Source organism: Schistocerca americana, chromosome 5 (assembly GCF_021461395.2).
Source record: "Schistocerca americana isolate TAMUIC-IGC-003095 chromosome 5, iqSchAmer2.1, whole genome shotgun sequence".
NCBI lineage: Eukaryota > Metazoa > Arthropoda > Insecta > Orthoptera > Acrididae > Schistocerca > Schistocerca americana.
The window spans coordinates 149,230,005-149,256,196 of NC_060123.1; positions in this window are offsets into that span (position 1 = coordinate 149,230,005).

Consider the following 26,192-nt stretch of genomic DNA (forward strand, 5'->3'; position numbering starts at 1 on the left):
GAAGTGACTGACAGTAAGCTCCGGATAGTCAAGCCCACAACGCGTGTGTGGTGTACTTCCTTTCAGCCCCATCGACGGGACGAGATTCTCCTCACTCGGCTTCGAATAGGCCACAGCCCTATGACGCACGGCTTCCTGCTCCGGCGAGAGGACCCTCCAATGTGTGGTGCTTGCGGCATCCAGGTCACTGTGCGCCACGTTTTATTGGATTGCGTTTTATTTTCTGACCAGCGGGTCGCGGCTGACTTGCCAGCGGACCTGCCGTCTCTTTTAGGCAACACTCGGACGAATGTGGTTAAAGTTTTAAAGTTCTGTGCCCTGTCAAATGTTTTTACAAAGATTTTAGGGAGAGGATTTTAATTTGCTCACTGTGTGACAAGCTCGCCCATATTTTATGTAAGTGGCTAGCGAATAACAAATTCCTGTGACATTCTTGTTGCTATGTTTCCCCTTTCCTTAGGTTTTACTTTCTTATGTAGCATTTTCCTTCTTTTCATGCTTTCTGTGAGTGTGTGCTTTAGTTGTCTTAGGTCTGTCCACATTCGTTCCTTTTAATGTGTGTCAGGGCGCTGATGACCTCGATGTTGAGCGCCCATAAGATCCCAACACACCACCACCAACACATATTTGAATTTGCAAATTGTATATAAGAAGCCATTTGGAAGAAGACTGGGATAAGCTGCCAGCACCCCGGCGAGCCCCATACAGGTAGAGGGACCATCCCCGGGGAACACTAAGAAGGACACGTTGGGGGGCCCGCAGGTGCGCGATAGTCATTTGGCCAAACTTCCCTTCTGAGTTGCCGCAACTGAACGCCGGGCACCCCTAGGCAACACGGATATAGTCTATGTGACATAAGGCCTCCAGCAGTAGTGTTTTGTGACTCAAAAGTGAAAAGAGGTGAAATACAGATCTAAGGAAGGTCCAGGAGATGCACACTTGTGAGCACGAGACCACACATAATATCTATAAAATGGAGTGATAGCGCGTACTTTGAGACCTATTTGTAAGTGTGACATGCCACTAAAAGTCAGATCCACAGAAACGAAATGTTTATGCAATATTAGAACTCCCAGTATTGGCTAATATAAATAAAATGAGAGTTTGAGAAGGAATCTCTGCACCTGAGGTCCCACTTCGCTGGCCACAGAAAGAGACTAAATGGTTGGAAGCACGTTACTGGTTAACTGGCTTTTAGAAAAACTCAGGGAAGGGGACCAGCACCTTATAAGAAATCATCTTGCCGATTGGCACTCGGAATATCCACAGCCCACCCAATCTCATCACAGTAATAACGAAGACAAAATGCAAGAATACGAGTCTCGCTTTTAGTACTCAGTTGGTATAGAATTACTTCATCTCCGGGAGCCTTCACTGTCATACCTTTTCTCTGCAGGCCAGCACAGCCACCAAGGTCCATCTCCGAGCAGATGAGCTGAGGGACATAGAAAGATATCAGGCTTACTCAAACTTTGTCACAGGCACCGACCTTTGTTGCACTACCAACGACTGGTTCTGCAGCCACTTCATCCTCCACCTACACATCGATATCGAGCCTTGACAACGAGACGATCTCTAGGGACAGTAAAGTCAATTTTATAAAATTTCAGTAACCTCAAGCTTCACTCTGGAGACTTATTTGAGATACGATCGACCAGTCCGCTTCCTGCTCCAACCACAAATGCAGGACATTCCCTTCTCTACTGCTCTACTACTGTCTGTCTTTTATTCAAATATCGCGACAATCACAACTCAACTTTGTGACTGCCATTATTTCACTTATTGTACATGATTATCAGAAGCTTACTCCAGACCCTTCACTCAGATGTGCCAAGGTTTGACTTTAGAATTACCATTTCTTGTCAGATGATTTATGAGTCAGTTTAGTATAATAAGCCGAATTAATTGTAATCCTTGTAACATTTATTACTTATTGAATTACTAATTCATTACTTTGGGGGGTGTCTAATTAATTCATGCCAGATAACCGGGCCAATGAGAGTACAGTCAGACTAGACAATCCGATGTCCCTCTGTTCAAAAATGGTTCAAATGGCTCTGAGCACTATGGGACTTAACATCCGAGGTCATCAGTCCCCTAGAACTTAGAACTACTTAAACCTAACTAACCTAAGGACATCATACACATCTATGCCCGAGGCAGGATTCGAACCTGCGACCGTAGCGGTCGCGCGATTCCAGATTGAAGCGCCTAGAACCGCTCGGCCACAACGGCCGGCGCTGTCCTTTTGTACTTGACGGAAATGCATCTCTGAATTCTTGACATGACTTACAACTCCAGGCTACCTTTTGCATTCTCCCCACAATTTCACCTTTACAATAACTACAGACATAACAGGTGGCGTAATGGTCATGTGGGAGGTAAAGGAAAGTCGAGTTGTTCAATCCAAGCCCTGCTGGGGAGGATACTATTGTTCTTTCTGAACACCTGAAATTTCCTACCTGTCAAGAAACGCTTGTAATCGCAGGGTTCTTCGTCCAGTGACTTGGTTGCACTACCTGTACCAGGATACAGATCGACATATGATCCACGTACAGCTCGATTGGGTCCTGGTCCAGCTGTGTAATAAACGCTTGACCATGGGCTGGAACTCACTTCAGCCACAGTGCCTCCTGCGCCTAAATCACAAGTGACCGTTATTTGGACATCTCTCAGTTCTGACGTTATTAATTCTTCTCGTTTCTTACACCTTTGATTAACGGTTTCTTGCTATTCCTTAAACAGTAAGGGCCTGTTTTACTTCCTTCGTTTCTGCGACTGCCACTGGCAAGTGCCATTGGAACCTGCATGTGCATTTTTTTGCCTCTACCACCAGCTCACAATTGCTAATATCCACTTGTTTCGTGGCCTGACAAATCCTTCGGATATTTTTCTTTTCACTTTATCGTGCAGCTTCTGCTCTTTAGCATGCGTTTCTTACTGCAGTAATATTGACGCCATTGCTTTAAAGTGTGCCTCTCGAATGTTGCCTCCATCAGTTTAGAGTGCACCTCTTGCCTCACTAATATTGCCTTCTTCTCTTCATTGTGCGTTTCTTGTTTTTTATTATGCAGTTCTTACCTCTTATTGTACTCACTATCTTCTTCCTACATTTGCAGCAAATCTCCTACTAGGATCATTTTCTTCCCTTTCTTCCCTTTCTATAAGTGAAGCCGATGTACTTGGCTGGTTCACTTCAGCATCATTATCTGTTATATTAGCTACTTTGTCGTCTTCCCACATATGTACTGCTTCCTTCTCTACATTCTGAACTTCTGTTCCTGCTGTGTCTGCTTCTTCATTACTTGCATTCCCCGTCATCGGTAACTGATTTAGACTGACGTCTTCTCTCTTGTTCTCTGACATATCGATTCTTCCCCTGCAACCTGAACGAATTCTTCACAATAATTAAATCTTCTGATCCGTTGTCTGCCTCTGCATGAACCAACACAACAACCCATTCCATCCTTACTGGATTCCTACTTTGACTATGTGTCTGTATCTACCAAAAATTCTGATCTCTCGTGGAACCTGTTACTGCCCTATAACGTTCAGAGAGTGAATCACTAACGCCCTTGTATGTATAAACAACGCCGAAACAAAGGAATTTAGTGAACCAAACCCACAAGCTGAAATGACTCTACAAATTAGTAAATGCACTACAGTCTACATCTAATCATTCTGAATTATTCTTTTTACTCAGTTATTAAATTTTTCCCTTCTATATAAAATAAGAAAGGAATAAAATTACGGCTTCTGACAAGAAAGCTAAAATTCTAATTGAAAAATATCCTGGTAGATTAACGCCATTATGCTGGACACCAATCTCTAGGGGTCATGGTGCAACACCTTTATTAATCTGAATCCTTGACACTCTAGATTTCCCTCCCCTCCCCTCCCCTCCCCCGTCCCCTCCTCACAGTGATCTGCTGATCTGGGTAGCTCACAAAATCAAAGTTCATGACACATCCAGAAGCCACAAATTAAGAAACATAGGTAGCATGACAACGTAAGCAAGTAACAAGGTACACCGAATATAGATTGCGCTACCTCAGTTGCGACACTCACAGTTCCTCAAGCGACAGATACCATGCGCCGATCACAAAGAGATGGCCAACAGCACAGGATTAGTCCAGCACGAAAGCCCAGCCAAGAAAGGCACAGACTCATAGTTCAGGCCGTCAACTGCCTAAACCTCTGAAAATAAAATATAAATGGGACGACTCATTGCTGTTGACAATGATATGGACTAGAACATAGCTTATTACACGAAGAACCGGGGGAACGCAGCAGATACTTCCAACTCTTGGCATACATGTCTCCTTGATTTGTCAGTCTCTTCACACCAAGCACAGTAGTGGGAAGTCTCAATTCGTCTGGACAACCAAAATTTTGTGGTGAAAGCAACCATCTTCCTCATGCTGGCTAGGCGATGCTGCGATATCTCGACCTTTCATGTGTGTGCAGGAAAGGAAAAAAGTCATACTCGGTTATTCTCTGAGGACGACAGGTAGCACAGCATACCCTGCCCTCAGATAGACTAGATTCCAGCTCTGCCCACAAACGCACAAAGCAGGATGCAACCTCAATTCTTTGAAAACCGCCCATCTCTCTGGGGAGATTAGCCTCTCCTAATGAGAATCACTGACTGCCTTTTGCCGACAACACGACCCTCAGACCAACCAGCAGTGCACCTACTCAGCTCGAAAAACTCAATGCCTTCCTTCAAAGGCCACAACTCCAGTACACTCAATAAAACTAGCCACCAAATAGTGGCATAAAATGTAACAATATCACTTAGCGATATGCGGCAGTAATATCAAAGTGTGTTAAGAAATTGCAAAAAGTTGGGAAATTAGGCAGGTGGAACCTGGGTAGTTTGAAACTACCAGAAGTTTAGAGTTTTGAAGGGAGCATTAGGCAACCACTAACCTACACAGGTGATGGCTAAACAATACAAATGGAATGTTCAGAGATAATAGATTGAAAGCAGCAGGGGAAAAATTAGGCAAAAAGTTGAGACACAGCAGAAATCTATGAAGAATTAACGAGACATAAAACTCCATTGCTAAAATCAGAAGATACAGATGTACAGCAAATGAAACAGCCAAATCAGAAAAATATACTAATAAAAACGATACTAACACGGCATAGAACGTGGTAAAGCAGGAATGGCTAGAAGAGAAATGCTAAACTGTAGAAGAATGTATCATTCTTTGAAAGTCTGACTGCTTTTTAACTTAAATTAACGAAACCTTTGGAGAAAAGAGAATCAGCTCAATCAAAATTAAAAGCTCAGATGAAAATTCAGTGCTAAACAATGAAGATAAGGCTGGTATGTGATAGTAATATACACAAGTTCTACAAAAATGGAAGATACTTGATGGGAAAAATAGAAATACATGAAGATACAATGGGTGATGCGGTGGTACAAGATGAATATGCCTGAGAACTGGTAAACCTAAGTATAAGTAAGGCACCTGGAGTAGACGATATTCCCAGATAATTATTGAGGTACTTACAAGAAAAAGTGACAGAATTGTTTCACTTGGTAAGCATAATAACTGAACAGGTGAAATCTCGTTAGACTATAAGAAAACTGTATGAATCCCAGTACCAAAGAAGACAGATGTTGACACATGTGAATCAGTTTAAAATGTCATTGTTGCAGAAGAATGAAAAGATTGTTCGAAGCCAATCTTAGGGTAGATCAGTTTGAGTTCCAGAAAAATGTAGGAAAACGCAAGGAAATACTGACACTACATCTTTAAAAAAAAAAAAAAAAAAAAAAAGCAAACCTATTTTCACAGAATTTTTAGATCTTGAATAGGCGTTTGAGAACGATGACTGGAATATCCACTTTGGAATTTTGAAATCGCCACGGATAAAGGAAGGAAACTATCTTTCAGTTGCACAAAACCAAGTTTCGGTTATATGAGCAGAGTAACGCGAAATGGAGGCAAGAATAGAGGAGGGAGTGACAGAGGGTCCTATCCTATCGCCTATGTTACTCATTTCTTACAATAAATAACCATAAAGGAATTCAAGGAAAAATCTGGAGAAGGAATTACTGTTTCGAGAGCAGAAATAAAGTTTAAGGTTTGCAGATGACATGGTCACTGTGTCAGAGATGGCAAAATACATAGAAAAGCAGTTGAACGGAATTAGACAGTGTCTCTGTAAAAGAAATAAAACAAGGGTAGTGGAATGTCGTCAAATTATGTCAGGTGATGCTATGGAGATTCGAGTAGGAAATGTGAAGGTGTTGAAATAGAGTTTGGGTAGCGAAGGAACTGACGCATGCAGAGAAAAAGAGGATATCACATACAGACTGGAAACAGCAAGAAAATCTTCCCTGAAAACGAAAAACATGTTTAACGTAGAATGTAAAAAGTGTTGGAATGTCTTTCCTGAAAGTATCTGTTTAAGTGTAGCCTTATATGTATGTAAAAGATGGACAATAAACAGTAGGAAGAAGAAGATAATATAAGCTTTGGAAATGTGTTGTTAGAGAAGAATGCTGACGATTAGATCGCATGAATAAAGTCGTAATAACTCGAATTGGAGGTGCGAGGGATGTGTCAGCTGTTTGGCATCTTTTATACGGTTATTCAAAAAAATGTTCAAATGTGTGTGAATTCCTGTGGGACCAAACTCCTGAGGTCATCGGTCCCTGGGCTTACACACTACTTAAACTAACTTAACGCTAAGAACAACACACACACACGCGTGCCCGAGGGAGGACTCGAACCTCGGGCGGGAGAGGCCTCGCAGTCAGTGACATGGCGCCTCTAACCGCGGGGCATACGTTTATTACGATGACATACATTTAAACAGCAGTTGTTTAGTTTTAGAAGGTGACATGTACTAAAGCGCTTCATATAATTTTAACATGGTTCTTAGTATGTGAATTGTATGTATCAAATTCACTTTTAATTTGTGTTTTAATTTTTCGTGATGTTTCGAAAGAATTTGCAAATGGCCGCTTAGGTCGAAATCAGTAGTGGAAAAAAATCATCTTAATCAGACAGTCGTCTGGCAAAAACGTTTCTTTCGATTTATTTATTTATTTACCGTTTCTTGCAACAGTCATTGTGAAGCGCTGAGAAGGTGAATATATTCATCTCAGTGCAATAAACGTCAACCGTCAGTCAGTCCCACAAACGGATATGTCGAGGTGTAATGTACGGCGACTTCGATACCCAAAGGAAGATGCTGCAGTTTACACTATTCTGACATCTCGAGTCAGTTGCATGTAAACTTGTCACACAGATGGATCTGACAAAAAAGAAAGCTGAAACTGTTTTGGCTAATGATGCCTCGCATGACTTACGACCGACGAAATGGCATAGTCCACGCTAAGTGTGGTGCATGTGAAATTAGAGCACAATTCCCCTTGTGCAGTTTACAAGAGTTAGGTGAAGTGGAAAAACACAAATGTAGTGTAAGAAAAAGAGAGTTCACTCATGGCAAAAAATTGTGAAAAGAAATGTGCAAACAGAATTTTTTTCGGATTCAATCTCCTATAATAACTGATGAAAAAGCAGTGAGCTTCAGAACACGTAAACAAGAGGCAAAAACATTGTAAGTAAATTATTCACCAATGAAGATACTTTACATAAAAACGAAATGTTTTTGGTCAAACACGCTCTTAAACGTCAATAAAGTTGAGTCAGAAAAACCAATAATAATTGATGATTTATTTCTTTCAGCTTCGTTTTATCACATACAGGTGCACAGATCAGGTCACCCTGTACACATCACAACCTGTCCTCTGCTATTTCCAGTTTTTCTCTATTAATTGGCTCATTTTACTTTACAACAGCATACTGTTTTTCTTAAAGTTGGGTTTCAGTTTTACGCTCTGCCTTCCTTAATCTTAGTTCCATACGCTCCCCCATCGAGTCTCATTCGTTAGGCTGATAGCATACTGAGACCTTATGTCCCAATTTATCACTGTGGTGAACACTGAGACATGAGATGAGTTGTAAGCTGAATTATACTTCATTGTTCCTTACCATGGAAATAAAACTGATGACTGAATTTTCGTCGTATTGTCATAGTTTAGATTACATGGGGCCCATTTCATTTAGAAAACATTATATCTTAGAATTTTGTTAGTGCCCCACTTACACAGTCGTAAATGTTGTTTTTTTATTGTTTTGCCAGAACAAATCTCGTCAGGTGGCAGATGCCTCTTGAATCACTCACTTACCGCTGCTCAAAAGTATCTTTTACCGTCTTCGCCGTAATTATTTTTCTGTGTTCACGTTTCAGGATCGCAACTGACTATTTCTCCATTTTGTATCGATCGGCGTATTTCACAACTTCTTTCAGTGTGATATTAAAATGGAAACCTTCTACTGTCAGGGTGGAATATTCTACGACAGTGAGGTCACTCATGAAGTAACTGACTTTAGTCATAAGCTCACTGACCTGTGCCAACAAGAATTTCACAGTCACAGGGTTTTTGTTTTTTACTTGCAGTCAGAGTCCGTAATTATTCTGGGTATAGGCCAGCCTGACAGGGCTTTCAGCTCTTTTCCATTTGTCGCCCATTTCAGCATCAGCTGGAACGTCACACAGACACACACACACACACACACACACACACACACACACACACACACAAACGCGAGCGCGCGGGTGTGCGCTCGTTCACAGTCGGTCATTGGTCGGCAGTGGGGTGGTGGAAAGCAATATGCGCGTCGCAATAGTTGGTGGGACGGCAGCTGCCAAAATTACTCGCTCATTTGTCACCGTGACGTTTCGGGAGCACGGTCGTGGCGTCACGTACTCTCACGAAGTGCTCTGCAGCGCCAGCTAGTGCTGCCTGACTGCCCTGTCACCTTAACCCTAGCTGCTAGAAATATTCATTTCAATTCTCCTCGCTGTGGCTTCTTCATAAATCTTACAATTATTACACAGGCAAATACATTTTTACTTAGAGTCACAACGTTTTATTCCACATGACCTAGATTTTGGATTACAAAGGCATTTTCTACTTTTTTATAACTTTAAAGGAGTTATTACTGCATCCAGATGTAATATTAAGCAAAGAATCTACTTTCCGGGAGCACCTTCGTGCTTTCCCGGCCCACTGACTGAGCCACTGGATTCGCGGCGCCCGCGAGTACAAACGTGAGATCAATGAAAGTTGAGCTTTACCCGGCGTATCGAATATTCGAACAGCTTATGAAAATGCAGATGGTTGGCGTCTCTACTACCACCGATATTTCTACAGGTAAACATCCCGATATTTTCAAGCCAACGTCACCTGGTCATTAAAAGATGGCGTATGCAAAAAAAATGGTTCAAATGGCCCTGAGCACTATGGGACTTAACATCTAAGGTCATCAGTCCCCTAGAACTTAGAACTACTTAAACCTAACTAACCTAAGGACATCACACACATCCATGCCCGAGGCAGGATTCGAACCTGCGACCGTAGCGGTCGCGCGGCTCCAGACTGAAGCGCCTAGAACCGCTCGGCCACACCGGCCGGCTGGCGTATGCAGAAAGACAACATACACCGTAAATAAGTGGCACCACCACACAATCAAAGCTAACCAGTGCTAAACGTTATGGCTAGCGAAATGCTAGTTAACAACAGTTGAGCAAGTAATCCTAACGGTGTCCTTCTGTTGACCAGTAGACCAGTAATGGGAGAGAGAGAGAGAGGGGGGGGGGGAGGAGATAGAGTAGCGAGAGATAGATACAGAGAGCAGAATTCCAAGCAGAATGTAATCAAAAATCTTTGTCCCTATTTATAAGAGAACTTGCAGGCTTGACCTCATTAGGTTCCTTAACATTTAGTAACTGGAAATGCACGCTACAATCTATGTGTTGAAATACTCTACCCTGTGGCCGGCACCAAGACAGTGTCCTGCAATCGCTTCTTTGCTCCGCTGTTGTGTCTCGATTATGCTCTACACACTGGTCGTCCACGGTGCTGGTGATCTGACCGATGTACAACCTGCCACAACTGCACTGCGTGCGGCAGACGCCTGCCTTGTGCTAACCAGGATCATCTTTTCACGAGCTTCTCGCCACGCCGTGAATGGCCAACGGATGTCTACCGGCCACCGTGTCATATTCTTCCTTGCGGCGTCATATGCATGCTGTATGGACGAGAAAGTGGTCATCACACTGCTCTCCCAGTCGTTTTGCAGTTTCCAGACAGTGGGGCCGCTACTGCTCGGTCACGTAGCTCCTCGATTGGAAACACGAGGCTGAGTGAACCCATACCAGCCCTCCTACCAAGGAAAATTCCTTGGCGATACAGGGAACTGAATTCGGGTTCTCCACAAGGCAACTATCTGCGATGACCACTCAGCTGCGAAGGTGAACTAGGACAGTCTTTTACAGAACCTGAAAGGAACCTATTTTTAGAAATATCGGTCGAAAATATACTTCACACCGTGTTTTCCCTGAATACGTCCAATCCGTGTAAGCAAGAGAGCTGTAGACGTCGGCATCACATCGTTATTCTCCTCACTTACTCGATTCGCAGTTAGTCGACAGCAAACGCTCGTCATATCTGTCTTTCACTCTAACTGTGCTGGTGAATGGTGACTTCGAGGTAGGCTACCTAAGATGACGAACTTTTAGGAACAGAGACGACATGGGCACCACGAATTACCTCGTCATACAAAGTCGCATGGTGATAAATAAGAGTCTGAAAGTAAAAACCAGTGTGAGTATGCCTCCTATAAATGGCATGCCTCGACGTACAAGCATCCTTCTTCTTTCCCGTACAAAAATGGTTCAAATGGCTCTGAGAACTATGGGACTTAACTTCTGAGGTCATCAGTCCCCTAGGACTTACAACTACTTAAACCTAACTATCCTAAGGGCATTACACACATCCATGCCCAAGGCAGGATTCGCACCTGCGATCGTAGCGGTCACGCAGTTCCAGACTACAGCGCCTAGAACCGCTCGGCCACCCAGGCCGGCTTCCCGTACATCAAGGAACGGAAGGTAATCGTCCTTTGCCATCTCCATACTAACACAACTATTCTGGTGAAATAAACTGAGACCTTCGAAAAATTTGTTCAAATTCTCACTGCCATTACATAGATATGTCTTCATATCAAAAAAAGCATGCAGGTTTCAATTCCGTCGACTTCAGAACACATTCCTCGAAATCTTCGACAAAAAGATTGGCAAGAATAGGAGACTGAGGACTCCCCATCGCAACTCCAGCTGTCTGCTCAGAAAATAGCTCAGTGAATAAGAAGTATCTGGAGATCGACACATTTCGAAAAAGGCTAGTTAATCCAACACCAAACCTAGACTCAGTTGCCAGTACAGTTTTTCACAGAAGTTGAAATGTGTTTTCTGATCCCTTTGGACAACAAGCAGTCGATGTCGTCAGCAGGTATAATCGGTTCAGTAAGAATCGCCAACTGCGTGGCTATCGTTTCATTATGAAAGCTGCGTCTGGCCCCAGGGGCATTCGAGCCAGCAGGTGCGCAGATGTTTATTATGTGAACATTGTTGAAGTTTCATGTGATTCCTCTACACAAGCGAAGCAGAGCCTAAGGAGCACTATCTATCCGAAGTCATTCCTCCCACGTTTCCAATGTTTACGATTATGTCATACCCTCTAACATCGGCAACTTCAGGTGTCATAGATTCCTGGATGGGAGAAACATCAGCCTCTACGTCTCTTTAAGATTGGCGAAATTTTAATCGCTTACACAGAGAAACAATACAACTAACATTAGTCATTTTAAAATCCTGCATGTCGATTACTGTATGCTGGGCCCGGTGATCTAGTGGTAAAGAGCATTCCTGGATAGGGAAAAGTCGCGGGATCGAATCCTGGTCGGACTACGAAATATCTCAGTCTGCCTTTAACCTAGCCTTCACCCCTCAGTTATGTGAACATTCAATAGGAACAACATATAGTTTAGGTTCCACGTTAAACTGTAGGTCCACTTCGCTCGGTAGGTTTACTAAAGTACGTAAGGGAGACGCAAGTCTCCGAAATAGCTTTCAATTGAAGGACTTACACCACGGCATTAAGTCACACGAAATTAGAAGTCTAGGAATTACAATTACGAATAACTTAAACTGGAAAGAACACACAGAAAATTTTGCGGGGAAGCCGAACCAAAGACAGCGTTTTATTGGTAAAACACTTAGAGGATGCAGCAGGTCTGCTAAAGAGGCTGCCTACACTACATTTGTCCGTCCTCTTTTGGAGTACTGGTCATACGGGATTAACAGACTACCTCGAGAAAGTTCAAAGAAGGGAACCACGTTTTGTATTATCGAGAAATAAGGAGAGAGTACCACGGACATGATACAGGATTTGGGGTGGACTTTATCAAAACAAAGCCGTTTCCCATTGCGGCGGGATCTTCTCACGAAATTTCAATCACCAACGTTCTCCTCCAAATGCGGAAATATTCACCGACTTACATAGAGCGAAACTATCATCATAATAAAATAATTGAAATCAGAACTCGCACAGAAAGATAGAGGTGCTCGTTTTCACCGCGCCTTGTTTGCGAATGGAATAATAGATAATTATTGTGAAGATGGCTCAATGAACCATCTGCCAGGCATTTAAGTGTGATATGCGGAGCAGCAATGTAGATGTAGATGTTCAGATAACATACAATTATCTGTATTCATATTAGTTTTTCTGTATAACATATAATCATGTTTTAAGTAGTATTGTTTTTGTTGAGATCGTCATATATTTCTTTGATCATTTTAAGAATTTCATCGACCTCCTGATCTCATGTGATACTGCGTTGAAATTTTCGTATATAACCATTGACATTTATGCCTTTCAATCCAGTAAAATACTTTCCCATCATGATATATACTGAATCTCACATTCATACTCCTGAAGTGCTTATGCCCACTGGGTTAGTCTGTTGTGCGTTAATTTACAGTTTACCAAGAGTGGAAATGCCTGAGGATCTGTCAGGACGATGGAATGTCTTGCTAGCAAATACAGGACAAACTCTTGAAAACTTCATGTAATGGCAAGTTCTTCTCTGTGACTGTGTACTTTAGTCCCAGTTAGTAAACAAATGTCTCATGAAAGTGACAGTATAGTATTCGATTACTCTGTTAAAATCAATCAATTGATAAAATTCCGAACCGATAGAATAATCACTCGTATCAGGATGATGAAGAATCAGTGACTCACACAGTTGCTTTTTAATTAACTCAATCGCTTCTTGATGTTCCTTATCCCATTTCTATAGTTTTATTCTTTAGGAGTTCTATGAGCGCAGGAGAAGACAATATTTGAGTTGTCTATGCCATACTGAAATGGGAAAATTTCTTACTGCTTCATTTTTCGTTGGATCGGGTTCAACTCCACATGGTGAAATTATATGTCCAAGGAATTTAATTTCTGATCTAGCGAATTCTGTTTTTCCCATGTCGATTGTTACACCAGCTCTCATAAAGGCTTCTAGTACTTGGCACAGAATCTCGTAAGTGTTCTTCCCGTGAAGCGGTACTAATTAAAATATTTTCTACGTAAAATGTTACATGCTTCAATAATTCTTCTCCCAGAGCTTCATCTAGTGCTCTCATAAAGTCCGTTGATGAGACTGAAAAACCTAAATACGTCTTTTGAGCTAGTAGCATCTTCCATTACGTAAAAAGGTGGTGTAATTTCTGCTGTCTTCATAGAACAACACTTACCAGTAATTACTTGTGAGATGAAGGCTGATTAAGCGTTCTTCTCCTTAAACTTTTGTAAAAGATACTCCATATTTTTCGTCTGGTAACACAGCAACTAAATGATGTGGTTCACTGCACGAACATCAGTAACAATGTGCACTGTGCCGTCCTTCTTGGTTATGGCGTGAATCAGGTTAGAATACCCGCTATACAAACGTTCAGTTATCCGATTTTCCCGATATATTCTTAATTTCTTGGTTAACTGCTACTCTCTTGATCAAATGTGTAAGATTTACTGTGGAATGGCTGATGATTCTTGACTTTATTTTGATCAACCGAGGTATTTTAGGAAATAGATCGGAGCATCATCTTCATTCTTCTACAAATTGTTCCCGTTTAGCATCAGGCAGGTCCCCCAAAGTTTGAATCTTGTTGTGAAAACTAGTAAGAGTATCTTCACGATTGTTATTCCCTCACAGTCCAGTATTACCCTCTGAATTATTTAAAACTACAATTCCCTCAAATCTCATTTTTATGCATGTAGTGCCTATGTTATCTTCACCAACGAATCCTTTAATTCAAATTCTTCTCTCTCCGTTATTTAATTTCAAACTCAGACAGCTCTCTTCAAAATCTATCTTACATATTATCACTGTTAACCAGTCAGTACTTAAGACTAATCTGACATTAAGACATCCAACAATCAACACGCTCTGCTCGAACGTATCTTCCTGAAATCTCAACTTCCATACTCCCTAACCGTTGATGGGTCTGCTTCGGTTATCTACAGAGCTAACAGTATGTTCACCACCGACAGGAAATGTTGGGAGTGAACCAGATTATTCATTTGTGGAAGTAAATTTTCTGAAATAGTACTCTTCTCTCCCCGCTGAGTCCACTAAGACGTCCATAATCATCCCACGTATCGTCACTTCTACAAAAGGGATTCAAATTTCTTTATCGACCTCTTCTTCGCTGTTTAGATCTTCATTCACATCTGTGATTCGTTCACATTTTAAGGTATTAATTGTGACTTCTGATCCATTTTCCATAACATTAGTTTCGGCGTGGGCCGTTTCCGAAACTTTATTTAGTTTACTGCACACGGTCTTGTGGATTACTATCGCAGCTTCAAGCACGTTCCGGCGATCGATTGTGTATCTGTCTACTGCATAAGCTGGTCGATTCAGTTGACGATTGATCATACCCGTTCTGCCGGCTACATTCGTCCCCTCTTTGCACGCCCTCGTCTTGTCGGTCGAGTCTACTTGGTTGTCCGCAGTTCTGAAGTTTTCTTCACTCTGGGCCAGTATTACCATTTTGACGATAGCCATTATTTCTTTCATGTTGTTCTCGTCCTGCTGTGGAGATGTAGTCTGAGAAACCAGTGAACAAACTTGCTCCGTATTCAAATGTAGGATGAGCGTCAACTTTTCATGTACCGTGAGTTGTAATTTGTTAGTTAGAATTAACATCAATTCTTCTTCGTTTTTAACAGATAGCCGCGGTAGGCAATGCCATTCCAGTATTTTAGTATATACACTCGCGTAGTACAATGATGTCTTGTGTAGTTTGACGAGGTCAGATTTCTGGTTTTATGTCACATTTTTTTTCTTGAGACCAACATTTATTTAAGACTGCAGTTTCAAATTCTTTGTACGTGGAATAATTTTCAGGTACACTGATACCCCAAATACGTGCTTCGCCTTTCAAGTGGCTATGCAGTATTTACTTTAGTCTGCTCTGTACAACCCTCCGGAAACGCTTATTTTAGCTTTTTAATAGAAACTACGGCATGGATACCTTGTTTGTGTTCGTATTCTTCGATATTTCGTGCGTTCATCCTACTGTCTACATTTACTTGAGACACACTGGCAGTTTTGAGATCTATTACATGTAATAAAGTAATAGCCTACGGAATATCAGACCGGCTGTGTGGCTGGATTGAAGAGTTTTTAGCAAACAGAACACAGCATGTTGTTATCAATGGAGAGACGTCTACAGACGTTAAAGTAACCTCTGGCGTGCCACAGGGGAGTGTTATGGGACCATTGCTTTTCACAATATATATAAATGACTTAGTAGATAGTGTCGGAAGTTCCATGCGGCTTTTCGCGGATGATGCTGTAGTATACAGAGAAGTTGCTGCATTAGAAAATTGTAGCGAAATACAGGAAGATCTGCAGCGGATAGGCACTTGGTGCAGGGAGTGGCAACTGACCCTTAACATAGACAAATGTAATGTATTGCGAATACATAGAAAGAAGGATCCTTTATTGTATGATTATATGATAGCGGAACAAACACTGGTAGCAGTTACTTCTGTAAAATATCTGGGAGTATGCGTACGGAACGATTTGAAGTGGAATAACTAATTGTTGGTAAGGCGGGTACCAGGTTGAGATTCATTGGGAGAGTGCTTAGAAAATGTAGTCCATCAACAAAGGAGGTGGCTTACAAAACACTCGTTCGACCTATACTTGAGTATTGCTCATCAGTGTGGGATCCGTACCAGGTCGGGTTGACGGAGGAGATAGAGAAGATCCAAAGAAGAGCGGCGCGTTTCGTCACTGGGTTATTTGGTAACCGTGATAGCGTTACGGAGATGTTTAATAAACTCAAGTGGCAGACTCTGCAAGAGAGGCGCTCTGCATCGCGGTGTAGCTTGCTCGCCAGGTTTCGAGAGGGTGCGTTTCTGGATGAGGTATCGAATATATGGCTTCCCCCTACTTATACTTCCCGAGGAGATCACGAATGTAAAATTAGAGAGATTAGAGCGCGCACGGAGGCTTTCAGACAGTCGTTCTTCCCACGAACCTTACGCGACTGGAACAGGAAAGGGAGGTAATGACAGTGGCACGTAAAGTGCCCTCCGCCACACACCGTTGGGTGGCTTGCGGAGTATCAATGTAGATGTAGATGTAGATCACTGCATCAATCTCCCCTAAAAACTTTTTATGTAATTCACTCGGTCCATTTTCGCATTCTGAAACTTTTCGGCGAATTTTGTCTAATTGGGTGCCCAGATCATTCTATTACGTCCGGACGTCACCAGTTAATTCAATAACCGTTTTTTTGTTGTTGTCGCAAGCACTCTCTGTGGGTGCAGTTCCACTATCTTGGGCACGAATTTTATTATCAGCTTCTTTAGCTAGAGTTTTTGTTTGCTCCTCATGTTGGGTAGTCCATGTATTACAATTTTGAATTTCTGCTTTCAGTGCACCATGTTTGATCAGAAATTCATTTCAGAGTTCATCAACATTTTCATTAAATATGTTAGTGAGCATAGTTCTCACGCTGACAATAGCATCCCATAATTTAATGTAACTGTCCTGTATTTCCCTGTTTATTTCTTGAAAAGACTTTTTAATTTCCTGACGAGAGTCTTTAATTTCCTGCAATATCTGCAGCATTAAATTACTGCTTACTATGCTCGTTACTGTTTTATTACTAACTGTCTGGGTCGAACTCTACATTGTTGATTCTTAATCGCAGACGCCACTATCTTCTGTTTCATGATTCACAGAATTAACAAACTGAAACATTTGTTCTTCACTAACTAAAGCGATCAACTGTCCTTTCCTGACAGTACTGCCGTTTTATTGTGTATCAGCCATTGCAATAATGTTCTCCTTAGTTACCATTTTTTACAACTGAGATCTATACGTAATACAAAAATTTCCTTCACAAATTAAAATTACTAGCGCAGTACACAGTTTCTTCCCGCATCTCTCCTGAACAACATTACTCGAGTTTCACACTAACCGTTGCTACTGCAAATAGGGTTGCACCCACTGTGTTACTACGTTCATTTCTCAGACTGCTCCGAAGACTGCACTGAATTCAAGGGCGTGTCGCCATGTGTAACGATTTTCTCCTTCTAGATACCTATTATGATTATACTCCTCCTCCTGTTTAGTGAGCTCTGTTGATTCCTGAACATATATTTACTATTATTGCGAATAAGGTTTTCTTCAAAAAATTAAATTGCGAAGTCAATTTCTTGGAATCCGCACATCATTTATTCATATACAATGTGTATCCACTCTGTCATATACAAACACTTCAAAACACACATGCATTACTAATAGAATCAGAGTGTCATAAATTAAGTTTGTAAACACTCGAAACAATCCAGCGTCCTAACCCGCCTCTGACTCTCAGAAAACACTCGCGTGCTGCTCTTTTTTTAAAACTGTCCAAACTGCTGTCAATGTTTAATAAACTTATATTTTGCAACTGGTTGTCCGTTGCTTACAATCCATTGCGCGCACAATTACTGAAGCGCACCCATGTTCAAAAAGCTTCGGATTTTTGAAAGTGCAAGGAGTATCTATGAGGAGACGTGCACGATTTCAGATGAACGGTGGCCATGTGGAACAATTGATGTCAGCAGTTTAGATGCTTTGGGACTCTGCTGTAAGGTGTTCCTGAACTCGGACTCAGTCGCAATACGTTTTATCAGGGTTATGAGGATGTATGGTGGTGTGGGCGCGCGACAGCAAGGTCTTTAGCGCCCTTTCCTCAATGTAACGGGACATGTGTGGATAAAGGTCGCAAAACTATTACAATGAAAAGCGCAAAATGAAACGAAGAAGGTCATAAAAAATTGCGTTCACACACACACACACACACACACACACACACACACAACGAAAATCGCGATCATTAAAACGGAAAAACAGCCAAAGTTGCAAGTTTCACTTGTGAATTTCAATCCAAAGGTGAAATTTGCAGCCGGCCGTTGTGGCCGAGCGGTTCTACGCGCTTCAGTCTGGAACCGCGCGATCGCTACGGTCGCAGGTTCGAATCCTGCCTCGGGCATGGATGTGTGTGATGTCCTTAGGTTAGTTAGGTTTAAGTAGTTCTAAGTTCTAGGGGACTGATGACCTCAGATGTTAAGTCCAATAGTGCTCAGAGCCATTTGAACCATTTGAAATTTGCAACTTCGCCTGTCTTTCTGTGGCACTTATTAACACAAGTTGCTGCGCCGCAATTACTCCAGCACGCTGGAAGTTCGAAATTCGCGTTGTCAGATCGAAAACAAAGTAAAATGAGAAAAGGCACAGGAAACAATTAAAAAAGACAGCAGATACCGGTGGCTGGCTGACCGCTCGAATGAAATGGATGAGCGACCCACTCTGTAACACATTAAAATCTGCAGTCCAAAAGCTTAGGCCAGAGCCCTCGCACGTCACAACATTTTAAAAGCTTGACTACACTCATTTCAGCGTCAGCTGACACAGAGGGCAAATCCCCATTTACATTTGCTTCTGCCAGCTTATCACAAAATGACATGCACTCATTTAAAGTGTGGCCTAAAGCAATTTACACACGACAGGCATCACAGACTGGGGAGAGAGGAGGGGGGGGCTCTGGCTGGAGTAAGAACCCATGCGTCAGGAGACAGTATACAGTTCGAAAGTGGGTGAGGGTCACTTCAACCCACCGGAGAGGCCGGCATAAAAATGGTTGATATGCATAACGTAGTAGGTCAAATGGCTCTGAGCACTATGGGACTTAACATCTGAGGTCATCAGTCTCCTAGGACTGAGAACTACCTAAACCTAACTAACCTAAGGGCATCACACACATCCATGCCTGAAGCAGGATTCGAACCTGCGACCATAGCTGCAACGCGGTTCCAGAACAAAGCGCCTAGAACCGCTCGGTCACAGCGGCCGGCAGACCGGCATAAGGAACGTTGTGACTGGGTGTTGGCTGCACCAACCACAGATTATTATCGTCTGTCACTGCCAGACACTCCTCCTCCCGCAACTCCATGAATCTGCCACTCACCAACGAAATGACAGCCTGCAAGGGAATGGCACATTGTATAACATCAATTTCCCTGCAGGCAAACTTGGTAGATTGGTCTGCCTGTTTATTTTCCAAAATTCCCACATGCCCTGGTACCCAGCAGAATGACACCTCCTTCCCCTGCAGCAATAGGGCATATAATTGGTCACATTCGAGCTGGACCATTTTTTCTGCTGCATAGATGTGCTGCAACGTTTGTAGGGCCATTTAGTTTATAGCTGTAGCAGCCAAACCCTAAAGAGAGTGTTAAAGTGCGATGCCGACTAACTTCGACTGGTTGCGGAGGGTGCCTTGAGGAATAAACTGAGGGCAGAACGTCGAAGTTAAAGGGGCCACGTCAGCAGTTTGGCCACTCCTTCGATATCAAACGTGAGTTTGTTCGCCGACAAACTGCAAGCATTGCAGTTACATGACATGTGTGGGTGCGTTCGATGCCGTCGAACGTCCCCAAACATAAAACACATGTTCGTTTCCGAAGCGGTGGCTTGATGGCAATGTTGGCCACTGACATTTCTACGCTGTGCAGAAGCGCTAGATGAAGTTTCTGGACGTGGAATTATACCTTTGGTTTGTTCCTCAAGGCACCCTTTGCAACCCACTGACATTTGTCGGTATCTTTTCGTTCAACACGTCTAATGTAGACGTCAGCGCCCATAGGATTGCGCCACAAGGTACGGAGATAACCAAGTTTCGGTTTTTATCGCTGTTGTTTCCAGTAATAAACGTGTACGTTGAACAGAGACTGAAAGATTGTAAGACTTCCACAGACTTTTGCATTAAATGCTTCAAGACACGGAGAATCAAACTGTGAAATACAATAGGTAAATAAATGAAAGCTGTATTCAAATACAATAGCTGCTTTTCTCGAAAAGTAATGTGAGGTTGCATACGACAAAAACTCACCAGTGTTCTCCTACAGATTCCAATTTCTTGAAGCTCTGCTCAAAAATAATGTTGTTATCGTACTATTATTTTGCAGTTACGAATACTCAGTGCTAAAAGGTGTAAACTGAGGCTGGAGGACTCTATGTTCCAGTTTAAATTGCCTGTTTCCGAGGACTACAAGCAGATAAAAGAGTATTATGTAGTCGCAAGCAGATGATCAGCTACTTTATATTTTTATTATTAACTGTGGATGAATTGTTAAGTTTTTAATTTGTTACTATTGCCATAAATTCCTTTCTCTTTTAATATTTCATAGACACTGTAGATAAATAAATTTCGTTGTAAAATGTGTAGCATTCTTTTTATTTTATTATGTCAAATGAAATACTTTAAACAGGAATTTGAATACAATTGATTTTTTGCTGATGAAACTAAAGGTGGTTTTCAAAAAATTTAAACAAACAATTTAGATAGTAGGCAAAATATAACATTTAACTGGAACAACTACAATCAATAGCTAAAAATTCAATAATGAATTAATCCATTTCCCAACATTTATTGCCCAAGACAGTGTTGTACTTCATTCCTACCAAACTTAATAAAGTACTTCCAGATCAATAATGATGCCATTCTCCAACACAATAGATGTACAGTGACTACCATATAGACCAGATGGGGGCAATTTGTGCACACTATATGTGGATGCACATCATCGAATGGGCTATATGAAATGGTTCAAATGGCTCTGAGCACTATGGGACTTAACATCTGTGGTCATCAGTCCCCTAGATCTTAGAACTACTTAAACCTAACTAACCTAAGGACATCACACACATCCATGCCCGAGGCAGGACTCGAACCTGCGACCGTAGCGGTCACGCGGTTCCAGACTAAAGCGCCTAGAACCGCACGGCCACACCGGCCGGCTGGGCTATATGACATTGGAACAGCTACATTATTGGCTCAGCAACGTAGTACCAATCCTTATGACATGTCTTAGTTGCTCTTTTCCAACTATCGGTGTTGTTATTAAAAGAGAACTTACTATCTGGTGCCGCCCAGAGATCGCTGTGCCACAGCAAAGTCGGCAATGCGCATCGATTCTACAGACATTAACAATGTGTCGCTGCAATATGCAACGACGAATGAGAGAGGCTGAAGAAGACAATGCCTCTCTCTGAGCACAACAGCGCCCTCACACAGAGGTCAATATAGAGCTGAGCATGGAAGTGCTCAGCCCAGTTCGTAACAGTTGAAGCAGTCAACGTCATCGAGTGGGACCAGTGTTAGTCAAGTCTCATTTGGACATGTACTTTTATAATGAAAATCGTACTTGGTACTTGGTAATAAAGCGAACTAATACTTCATGTGTTATAAGTGTCCCACAGCAGTCAAAGAACCCACAGTTATTGGCCGGAGGACTGTTGTTTCATATGGTCGGAACTAAGCACTTTTCCCATTTTCTATAATAATCGAATGTTTCGAAACAATGAGAATTTTATGAATGAAAGTTACTCGCTTTAAAAAAAGTTTCATTTTAAAAATCCAGATTTTTTTTTTGGAAAAATGGGTTACCAGTTTTTATACCCACTTGCTGTTGCAGATATACCTCACAGCGGAATGATTCCACTGGTCTGTGTTGGCCGCTTTTATAATGAGCGCATGACCTTGATTACATAAGAGTGCTGATAACGGACTTAGCCCCTGCGAGGGCCGGCGCGGGAGCGTTATGCCGTACGCGTGCTGTAGTCTCTTTTGCAGCACGCATATCCGCTGGCGAGACGGCCCAAGCGGGTTGCATCATGCAGCCTCGCAGGCGCTGAGCGGCCAACGCGGCACTATGTTTTCGACTTTTTTCGCATTGTTGCATCCTTGAGCCCCCGTTCACCAGATGTACGTCTAGCGATTGGTGGCTGACGCTACAGACAAGACTTTATTAATAATTATAGTACAGGGTTACATCACAGTTACAGTTACATTCTGAGCAAGACACCAAGTCCTTTCATCCATAGATGTATTTTTTCATAATTGCTATCTTTACGAAGTTGAAGGTGGCAGGAGTAAAACACAGGGAGCGAAAGGCTATTTACAATTTGTATAGAAACCAAATGAGGGGCATGAAAGGGAAGCAGTGGTTGGGAAGGGAGTGAGACAGGGTTGTAGCCTCTCCCCGATATTATTCAATCTGTATATTGAGCAAGAAATGAAGGAAACAAAAGAAAAATTCGGAGTAGGTATTAAAATCCATGGAGAAGAAATAAAAACTTTGAGGTTCGCCCATGACTTTGTAATTCTGTCAGAGACAGCAAAGGACTTGGAACAGCAGTTGAACGGAATGGACAGTGTCTTGAAAGGAGGATATAAGATGAACATCAACAAAAGCAAAACGAGGATAATGGAATGTAGTCGAATTAAGTCGGGTGATGCTGAGGGAATTAGATTAGGAAATGAGACACTTAAAGTAGTAAAGTAGTTTTGCTATGGGGAGCAAAATATCTGATGATGGTCGAAGTAGAGAGGATACAAAATGTAGACTGGCAATGGCAAGGAAAGTGTTTCTGAAGAAGAGAAATTTGTTAACATCGAGTATAGATTTAAGTTTCTGAAAGTATTTGTATGGAGTGTAGCTATGTATGGAAGTGAAACATGGACGATAACTAGTTTGTACAAGAAGGGAATAGAAGCTTTCGAAATTTGGTGCTACAGAAGAGTGCTGAAGATTAGATGGGTACATCACATAACTAATGAGGAGGTATTGAATAGGATTGGGGAGAAAAGGAGTTTGTGGCACAACTTGACTACAAGAAGGGATCGATTGGTAGGACATGTTCTGAGGCATCAAGGGATCACCAATTTAGTATTGGAGGGCAGCGTGAAGGGTAAAAATCGTAGAGGCAGACCAAGAAATGAATACACCAAGCAAATTCAGAAGGATGTAGGGTGCAGTAGGTACTGGGAGCTGAAGAAGCTTGCGCAGGATAGATTATCATGGAGAGCTGCATCATATCAGTCTCAGGACTGAAGACCACAACAACAACAACAACAACTTTACGACAGAAGCGCGTATACAATACAAAAGGCATATTACTATAGACATAACTGGGCCTAGATTGGCTCTTAGCATCTATCCCACAATGCCAGGTTTTGTAAGCGATGACGTCTCGGTCGGCGAATGATTCCAATCCAAGTAGCGAGGCATTCTCACATCGGACGATAGCGAGGGTGAACCATCCACTTCCAGTATTCACTGTGGCAACGTCAAGACTGAAATTAACTTGACATCCACGGAAAAAAATCGGTCCATTGAATATTACGCTTTGTGCAGTTCCATCTGTGCCAAGTTTATTCTCAAGGCTTGTTATGTGTTTGTAGACTGGCATGCGATGGCGACGTTGACGATACACACGTCGACGAGGCATGGTAATGATTACATATTATGTAATCAAGGTCATGCGCTCACTATAAAAGCGGCCAACGCAGACCAGCGGAATCACTACGCTGTGAGCTATATCTGCAACAGCATTGAACCACTATGCTTCGTCGACGTGTGTATCGTCAACGTCGCCATCGCATGCCAGTCTACAAACACATAATAAGCCTTGAGAATAAACTTGGCACAAATGGAACTGCACAAAGTGTAATATTGAATGGACCGATTTTTTTTTTCCGTGGATGTCGAGTTAATTTCAGTCTTGACGTTGCCACAGGGAGTACTGGAAGTGGATGGTTCACCCTCGCTATCGTCCGATGTGAGAATGCCTCTCTACCTGGATTGGAATCATTCGCCGACCGAGATGTCATCGCTTACAAGACCTGGCATTGTGGAATAGATGCTAAGCCTGAGGCCAAATAAATAGCGAAAGGCACCGGCCATTCACAATGGGTATCAACTATAATTGGCCAGTTTCTCCCGTCCCGACCACAAGGATTTTCTTCGAAATCATGGAAGTGAGTGTATGATTTGACAGTTTTGACAGGCATCAGAAGGCGTGGCCAGCTGCCTGGCGAGCTGGACGGTTCTCGGCCCTCTAGGACTGCCTGCTCGCTGCTGCCTTCGCCGCCCCCCCCCCCCCCCCCCAGCCCCTACGCCGTGGCCGACTGTCGCAGAGGATCGATACGGACGGGCCGGCGCCAGCCAGCTACTCGAGGAGCAGCGCAAGGAGCGCCGACCGGCCGACGGCGCGTGTGCGTGTGCCTGCGTGCGTGTGTGTACGCGCCTCGCCGCCTCCGTCGCCATGGAAACGCGCCGGACGCCGCGGCGTTGCCAAGTCCGCCGGCGTCCCAGGGAAGCCGTGTCACGTGACCAGCGGTCGTGCTATGGTAGTGGTGGTGATGCAAGAGAGTACACTTTGTGAGGTTGCGTCTGGCAGTGCGCGAATCTGAGTCATGACGCCTGGTGCAGAGATATTAAGGGTTAGCCACGAACTGAGCTCCTGAGAGAGTTAAGGCATCTGAAGGAGATGGGGTGCCAATCCTCATCGAGTCATCCTATTTTAGTTTGTTCCTAAGATACAATTAATCTGATGAACATATTGTGTCAAACGAAAATCTTCACCAGACCGAAACTCAGATCATGATTTCCTACTTTTCGCACGCTGTTTCCTTAACCAATGGCCTCAGCGCGACTACAGGTCTGCCTCAAACTTTCACTGACACTGGTGTTTTCGACCACGATATTAATACTACTGTCAAAAATTTGCCCTAGGAGATAGATGCGAATAGTGCCAACACCAATCGTATTTGATGCAGGGCCATGGCTTACAGTCTTGAACCCAGTATATCTGATTTGAATTACATTCACCGTGAATAAAAAAGTAGATCGAAGGGGGTAAAATTGCTGTAGCCAGTGACTCTGTGAGCGATTCTACATACACTATGTGATCAAAAGTATCCGAATACCCCAAAACATACATTTTTCATATTAGGTGCATCGTGCTGCCACCTACTACCAGGTACTCCATGTTAGTGCCCTTAGTAGTTACGAGACATCGTGAGAGAGCAGAATGGGGAGCTTCGCAGAACTCACGGACTTCCAATGTCGTAAGGTGATAGGGTGTCACCTGTGTCATACGTCTGTGCGCGAGATTTGCACATCTCTAAACATCCCTAGGTCCACCGTTCCCGATGTGATAGTGAAGTGGAAACCTGATGGGACATGTACAGCACTGTTTACTGACAGAGACCGCCGACAGTTGAAGAGCGTCGTTATGTGTCATAGACACATATCTATACAGATCATCACACACGAATTCCAAATTGCATCAGGATCCACTGCAAGTACTATGAGAGTTAGGCGGGAGGTGAAAAAACTTGGAGTTCATGGTCGAACCGTTACTCATAAGTCACACATCACGCCTGTAAATACCAAACGACGCCTCGCTTGGTGTAAGGAGCGTAAACATTGGACGACTGAACACTGGAAAAACGTTGTGTGGAGTGACGAATAATGGTACACAACGTGGCGGTCCGATGGCAGGGTGTGGGTATTGCGAATGCCCGGTGAAAGCCACCTGCCAGCGTGTGTAGTGCCAACAGTGAAATTCGGAGGCCGTGGTGTTAGGTTGTAGTCGTGTTTTTCATGGAGGGGGCTTGCACCCCTTGTTGTTTTGGGTTGCACTATCACAGCACAGGCCTAAATTGATGTTTTAAGCACCTTATTGCCTCCCATTGTTGAAGAGCAATTCAGGGATGGCGATTGCATCTTTCAACACGATCGAACACCTGTTCATAATGCGCGGCCTGTGGCGGAATGGTTACACGACAATAACATCCCTGTAATGGACAGGCCTGCACGGAATCCCGACCTCAATCCTATAGAACACCTTTGC